Raw genomic sequence first — 8,666 nt, forward strand, 5'->3', positions numbered from 1 at the left:
CCTGGAGGTTAAGTAAGATTGGATTCAGTTAGGAAGGAGGGAAATGAGAAACATTGCTGTAGAGAGTTAGTGTACTTGCCTAATGTGAAATTGAATTTTACTAAATTAATTTAGGAGAAAGTTTTGTTCGGTAAATAAATAATAATGGAAGATAGCTAGATAATTAATTAATTTTTTTTGAGTAAGGTGTTTTAAGTAATGAAATAAAATAAGGTGAAGTAATTTGAATAATTGGGGAGGAGTTTCTTTAAGAGTTTAGATAATTGTTTTTGAATTTATTGAGATATTCAGCCAGTGAAGTTTGAGTGTGAGAGATACAGTGAGATTTTAAGGAAATCGGTTGTTTATTAATTAGGACAAATGAGATTTTTTGATTAAGAGTCAGTAAGCATAGTTAAAATTTACGACATGATATTTGTTGACAGTTTACAGTTATTAAGGAGAAAACAGAGTAATCTATTTATTTTTATTTTAATGGTTTGAAGATAAGATTATGAATTTTTTTTGGAAGTTTCTTTGGCATGTTGGAATAATTTTTTTTGATTTTTAGAATTTACAGAGAAAATTTAATTGATTTACATTAGTTTGGAAGTATGGAGGTTTAGTGTTCGATTAGCCCTAACTTGATGGTCGGATCCCAAAAGAATGCCGTAAAACCGATAGCCAATTGAGAGGAATGCGGTAGGCGCTTGTGTAGAGAGGGGTTGTGGGAAAACTCCTTGGGACTGATGGCAGATCAGGGGCCCTAAATAGTGTGTGATGCTGTAAAACCAGTGCAGAGAAAGCCTGGTATGCTTAAATTTTTGGGCACAGGTTATGTAAACCTGGGGTTCCATGGGATTTAGTCATGTTAGCTGCTGTGAGACATTAAGATTTCCAGGCTCCATAGTAAATTCAATGTAAATTTTTGTTTTCTTAAAATAATAAATTTGTTTTTAATTTTTTTGAGATATTTGATTTGGAACAGTGAATACAGACCCCGAGGAATAAGAGTTGTCATGCTGTGAGAGGAGAAGGTGGTAGGCCTAAAAGGGTACAGGCACCACAGAGGTTATGTGCATTGCATAATTTAAATATAAGGAAACTTGAGAATTTGAAATTTTGTTGTTGGGTTGTACACCCATAAGAAGAGTATAGGCAGAATTTTTATTGTTATGAGATGTCTAATTTAATTGAAAAGAAGAAAGTTTAAAGATGCAAGGTAACATTATTATTGTAATAATTGAAAGAGATTAAGAGGTAGAGAGAAATAGGCAGTTTTTGTTTGTAAGTACTAAAGTTTACATATAGAAATTTAGTAACTAAGAATGAATAATAAGTTAAGTCTAGTGTAAAAGTTTTTTTTAAGTTTGTTAAGTTAAGAGTCACAAGTAAATTTTTTTTTAGAGAGAATGTCTTTGATAGGAAGTATTAGAAACTTATGGGAATTTTAGGGTAACATAAATAATGTAGGTAATGAATAATAAATATATGGTAGGTCTTAAGTTAAGATTAACATTTGAAGCAGAATTTAATTAAGAAGAAGGAAAATAAATAGGCCTAATGAAAAGAACAAAAAAAGGATTTTATGGTAAAGCATTTTTTTTAAGTAATAAACAATGAATAATAATGTTGTTTCAGGGTAATGTGTACTAATAATACAATTTTTTTTTAGGACCAAAGAACAGGAATTATGTAATTTAAATTAACATGTATTTTTGAAACTGTTACAGATTCCTTAAGATGAGCTGAGCAGCAGTCCAGTTTACAAGATGACAAGAGTTCGAGAGACAAGATACAAGATCACTGAAACAAGAGCCAAGACTGAAGATTCAAGAGAAGAGAAAGCTGGCAGCCATGGACTTACAAGTGGAGATTAATAAGGTCATGTAAAGTTTTATTTTTTTTTATGGAAGACAGTAACTGGAGTTTTTTTTTTTGTTATAAACATTATTTACAGAACTTTTTAGGTTATAGTAATGTGATGGAACTAGTGAGTTGTGGTAGCTGTCAAAAAGAACTAATACCTTAAGTTTAATTTTTAAAGTTAATTTTCTTAATTTACAGAGGGATTAGTAGTTTTTTTTAAACCTTATTTAGGTTGGAATTTCAATACAATAGCTTATTATAAATGTGTACGAACAGTTCAAGTTCACAGTACTGATAGGTAGGTCAGATGATCTTATTGATTTTGATGATTTGTTGTTTTGAGTTGATTTTTAAGTGTTGTGAATTAGACAATGAAATAGTTTTGAAAACTTAAATTATTTCAAGCTAAGAAATAGTAAATTTAATTGTAACTCAAAGGACACCAGAATTTAATTTTTTTTTTGAATTAGTAATGTTTGAAAATTTTATACTTTACAAGAAAGGTTATAAACAAACAGATCGGATGGAACAAGGATGCAGTAAATCACAATTTCATTTAGAATTATTGATTAGCTTTTGAGGTTATGAAGTAAAAGTAATTATAGTTTAAAAGTTTGAATAAAAAAAAATGTTTTTTTTTATTTGTTTGAAATAGAAAGTTTAAAAGTTAATTAGTCATGATCTAGGTGGGTGATGGGGTGGGAATTGGCCACTCTTTTTCCCTATAACCTCCCTAACATGGCCTTCTATTACAACTAACAGAAATAAAGAAGAAGAAAAATGAAGAATTATTAGTTAGAATGTTTTTTTATGAAGATACCTGATGAACTTTTACTGTTTGGAAGAATAGAAGCAAGGTTAGTCAGATATTTTTACTCAGAAGAAGAAGAAGATAAAGCAGTTCTATGACTCGACAAGCCAGAGATTGGTGTTTCCCCTCTGCGCTTCTATTGACTACGTTGTTTACTCTCATGGGATAGCTGGTTCGGCACCATGGAGAGAGATTGGTGGGCATTGTGGTTGCCCCCAGAAGAAAAGAAGAGTAGAAGAGGTTATGGGTGGGTCATGTGAACTGACCTTCAACCCAGTTACTTCGTGGGGACTATTTGCTGTATAGAGAAGATCAAGACTCAAGAGTTAGGGAAAATCATTGGAGGTCATGTTTCCCTTCCTTAAGTTTTTCCTATCAAATTATTTGCCTGATTAGATTATGCTAAGGGTGGGATACTTTATGTTAGCAGTTGAATTAATTAATTTTATTTTTTTGTGTGTTTGCATCCTTGCCCATCGATTGCAGTTTAGTAGTTAGTTTTGTATTTGTCAGGCGTGATGGTAATGCCTGTTGATGATGTTTCAGAATTGTAATCTGTTCGTGATGAGGATGGCACAACTCCGAAGCAGATGTGGGGAGAAGTTGTGAGCTGCCCTGGAAGCCAGTCCAGTAGCTGTTGGAGTTGAGTGGTGTTTGCTGATGGCCAGCCCAGGGAGCTACTCTTCTCGACAACACTGACTTCGAGGAGTTGCACCAACCTTCACGAGATAAGAGTTTAATTAATTGAAACACTGTAAGGACACTTAATTTTTTTTGAAGAACGAAAGAAGTATGGTAATAAACGGAAACCGAAAAAAAAAAATAATAATAATTATCAAGAATTTGCACATTGTTTAACGAATACTGAGAAACTAAGAACAGTAATTTAATTTGTAAAGAGAGCTTCACTAACAGAACAATTTTTTTAGAATTGAGAACTCGAGCCTCTGAAGGTTCCTGTGAGAACAAACCAGATAAAAGTTTTACATTTAATTTTATGAATACTTGTTGTTTTAAAATAAATCTTATGCAGAATCTAGATGTATGTTCAGACAGCAAGGAACTAAGAAAATTATTATTTTTGTGAAATGAGGAATTTATAGTTATGGTTTAATGGAAAAAGACAATTTGTAATTTTGAGGTAGCTCGATGGGGCTCGAGCTCTGTGAGGGGAGGGTTATGTCGCGGGTTGAAATTTTGCAGGGTTGTTGAAATCAAATTTAGGGACTTTACTGACGGGACTCTGGGCTGGCTGCTCTGTTCACTCGTCAGCGCAAGTGGCGTGACCATGTAATTGGGGCACGGGGCCGGCGCGGCGCGCTGCGGGCTTGCAGAATTTTGTTTGTTTGTTTGGCCGCGCGCTGGCGCAGCCACGGGCCGCAGTTACTGGGGCGCGCTGTCGTAACAAGCCGCGCGGTGTGGCCTGCACATTGGGGTAGAGGGGGGGTAGTCTTCCCAGATGTTCTAGTTAGTTGTTTAGTAAATTTGACTTCAATAACGAGCTTTTGTTATGGTAGGCGCGGCAGGGCGCGCGAATTTAAGCGCAAGTGAGTGGTGACTCGGGGCTCACTCAGGCGGAGGCTATGCGTCTCACCTGTGGTCACGAGTTGTTAGTTCGTTCGTGATGTAGGAATTCAGGCTCACTCAGGCGGAGGCTATGCGTCTCACCTGTGGTCACGAGTTGTTAGTTCGTTCGTGATGTAGGAATTCAAGCTTTCGGGCGGAAGCTATGGTCGACGCCAGAGGCCACGAGTCGTTTAATTTAAGTTAGGTCATAATGTAGTCGTCAAGCTTTCGGGCGGAGGCTATGGCCCTCGTCAGGGGTCACGCGTCATAGTTTTTAAAATGTAATGTTCGTTCGGGATTTCAAGGGCAGGAGAGGCCCCTACGTTATTTTTTTAAAGTAATCGATCAAGAAAGGCTTTTCGGAAAATGTGAGTATGGACTTATCTTTGTTTTAATTTTAAGTATTAATTATGATTTGAGGTATTCGGAAGGACAAGGGAAGTGTTTAGTGAAGTTCTCTCATTCTCTCTCTTGTAAGGTCGTTCAATCGTTAAGGAAGTAAAGAGATTATTGTTTTAAATTGTAATCCCGCTATTTAAATGTTCTTTAAAATGATGTTGAGTATTTGACTTTAAGAATAAAATAATTTTAATTTAGTATTATGTTATTTTGCAAAATCTCCTTAGTTCAGCTCTCACCAGACATCCTGTACGGGATGACGAACCTATGATCCTAGGTACAGTAAAGTATTTTATGAAGTTAAGACTAGTTGATGCCAAGCGAGTTGTTTCTATGTAAAGAGCTACGATTCTCGCCCCCCCCCCTCTGAAGGTGGATCGTGACAGAAATGGCGGTGGCACCGGCTAGGTGCACGTGACAGTATAAACATTTGAATTACAAAAACCGTAAGTTAGCGAAAGTGAAAAGAAGAAATTTTGTTTGTGTTGCATACAACAAAAATATGCAAGACATATTCTCGAGGAAACAAAATTTTTAATATCCCAAGCATCTCTTCGGTACTGGTGATGTGACAGTTTCGTCAGTTTTAAGAATAAAACGTAAAATTTGTCCAAATATATTTTACCATTTGCAAATGTTCATTGAAAACTTTATAAACAATAAATTCATATTCAAAGAAACTATAAAATTAGAAAATCTTGAAGTAACTTAAAAACCTTAATCATAATATATAATGGAGAAATCATCATTAATGCTTGTTTTGTAAGATAATACATAATTATTAGACCTAAGAAAAATGTTTCCATATATAATAATCAGAGTTAGTTGATTAATCTGTCTAGCCTTTTAAATAATTTAAAGTTGTTTGTTTGTATTTTCATAAGCATGAAAACCGTTCAAAAATATAGAAAACTTATTTTAAGTATTTTATAATAAAATAGGAAAATAGTTTTTACCAATAAATGGTTATAATAATTTGAGAATAATGTTTTTTACAGCGGAAACAGAAATAGAATCCTTCTAAGACAGGTCCCACAAGAATAGAAATAATATCATGCACATAAAAATAAAATAAGTTCAAAATAAATTTGTAACCAAATTTTACCTATTTAATTCCTCATTAAGTATTTATTTTGTTTGTCCGTGCTTTTAGAGCAGAAAATACGTTAAAACATTTATATAATGTTTATGGGGAATCCAATTTTAGGTACGATGTTCGAAATAGAATTATTTGATGCAGAAATTTTCAGATAATTGAAAATGTAATCCGTATTACGTGAAGGTGATTCTTCCGTGAGTAAAATTCCCTTCGGCAAATTGCTCATCAGGTTCCTAGTGCTGCGATTCGAAGTGTATTCATTTCGCTGGTTCTAGATTGATTTTCAGGCAAGTAATTTTCAGATAACCCTCTTGCCATTTCTTCAGAATATAAGCAGTAGTGCAGCAGTTTACATTGAAGACTAACAAGTTAAAGTAAATATGCTTCGTAATTTTATTACTTACAAACCTACAAGAGATAATATTTTTGATATTTTTATTTATTAAATTTAAATTTTGCTTTTTATTATATTACTTAAAACAGTAAAAGAATAACTTTTATTTATACACACATAGTATATCATGGTAATTTGAAAGTATAATACTGGTTTATTACCGCCGCCAAACTTGAAATTTAAAAGAGTTAATATGACTTCACAAAATTATTTAGGCTACTTTAAAATATGCTTATGTTTGCGTGGTTCCTCCTTTGTTACACGCTTACATTTAAAACTCTTAGTTGGAATGTAGCAAACGTAATTTTTTTACTCTCCTGATAACCTGTGCATAAAATAGGTACTAAAAAAGAAGCGTGACAGAATATGGAAGTCCTAAAACTTAATCAGAATTTTGATTAAAAATTTTTGGGCATAATATATAATAACTATAAATAAATCTTATCACCTATTCTCAGCAGGAAACATTCAAGTTAACAACTTCTAGGATTATTTAACTTATTATTTTTTTAGTTGGAGAAACTATCATAAATATATATTCATTTTGTATACACGTGAGTATTTACAGACATAGGTTATTTTTATATGAAAAAATAATTCGTATTAAAACAATCGTGGAAAAATAACAGGTTATTAAAAAAAATTAAAATTTTAGTCATTATCATTTACCGAGTAAGTAAATTTTTAGGGTAATATATATTTTTTAAATTCGCGTTGTCTCTAAAATAAGCCTTAAATGATGGGAAGGCAAACATTATTTAACAAAATTACATTAACAATATGAGTTTCAATACATGACAAGATTATTTAACTTAAATAATGATATAATAGTTTACTTTTTCAGACAAATATTTACACATTAGCCATCAAAAAATTATTCCCACGAGAAAAATAAACATTATTTGAAACGGGGGGGGGGGGGGAAATAGCTATTGTAATCGCTTGCGTTAGTGGCGTTTGACAAGGATACTGGCGCGGAAGGGGAATGGTCGGACAAAGAGAGAGAGAGAGAGAGAGAGAGAGAGAGAGAGACACTCGGAGGTCGCCATGGCAACCAGACGGCGACCTTGCAAACAAGACAAGGGCGGAAGCCTTGGTCGATGCTTCGCTGTCTCCAGTGTCAAAATGTTTCTTTTCCCCCCCGAGGCTGACGTCTGATCGCCACGACCCTCGCAGAGGCCACCGCACCCACGACAGCCCCAGGAGGACGTTTATGGCATTCATTCTCGCATCCCGACTCCATCCTAGTCGCTGAAGAGCGTTGTGACGTAACTCTGTTCTTAAAACATGTTCATGTCGAGATATCTTTGTTTTCAATGGATTTTAAAATTAACACAACAATAACAATAATGTTTCAAAATTTGTTGTACATACGGTACATACAACCGCAAATTACTATACAGCATAGCACGGAACTAGCCGGTGAAGAAGTAGAGAGCAGTACACAGAAACACTTTTACTGTACTTTTGAAACCAGTTGCCAAAAAATAGTTTGTAATACTATAAAAACGATCATGTAACCTTTTATAACATTGTTAATTTTTGCATATATGAAATACATTTTTTTTTCAGATAGTACTTAGTATTTATTACAAAAAATTGGTGGAATTTTTTTTTTCAAATGAATGTTTCATTCAAGCATAATTTTTTTAACCAAGTAAAATATAGTAGAATATTCAACAATTTGAATATACTATATTGTATCATGCTTTTTTATGTGCGCAGTTAATAGTGTAAAGCTATTCAAAAAACCATTTTAAAATAACTATTTAGAGATACTGGGATAGCACAAAGCATAAATATCCAGGTAAGAATCTGAACCCAATGTTACAGCGAACACTATTTTATAGTGATACAGTTGTTTTCATGTAACTGTACAGATGTAAAAATATCTGTAATTGTACATGAATATTTCTGTTCCATTCACAAAATAATCTACAGTAGACTTGTGCTTGTCTGGTTGAGGTCTGTACCTCCCTTACTTATATTTTTAAAAAATTGAAACAGACTGTATATTTTAACAATATGATAACGGCACCGTTTATCGAATTCAAAACACCAATAAAAGCACTTCAATTGGCAACATACTCGACCAAAGGTTTTGTCAAGTTAGCGAGTCAGTGAAATAACACGGAATTTGTTTGCAGAAAGTGATTTCACTGATTTAGTAAACACGCCTAATATAATAGAAAAAGAACACAGGAGATATTTAATTTTTCTTTTTGAAATGCACTTTCTAAAGTGTGATTCCGTGTAACAGGTTTTAATTTTTAATAATCTTTATGATAAATTACTTAAAATATTTCTAAAATAACAAACGTATGTTCACAAGCTAGGATTTCATACAAGAAACGATATACGTTAAAACATTTTTTTTGCCTCGTAAATTAGGAACATAAGTTAAGCAATAATTACAATTGTCACGTGGTTTTTCTGTGAAGAAACGCGCAACTTAAATCTTCATCCTTGACGTCTTGGTTCAAGTAACGGGGAAGGTTTAATAATTTAGGCGTACAAGTATCGCATACCTCCAATAATACGAGTCCGTT

This window comes from Bacillus rossius (genome assembly GCF_032445375.1).
Source record: "Bacillus rossius redtenbacheri isolate Brsri chromosome 4 unlocalized genomic scaffold, Brsri_v3 Brsri_v3_scf4_2, whole genome shotgun sequence".
In the NCBI taxonomy this organism is placed as follows: Eukaryota; Metazoa; Arthropoda; class Insecta; order Phasmatodea; family Bacillidae; genus Bacillus; species Bacillus rossius.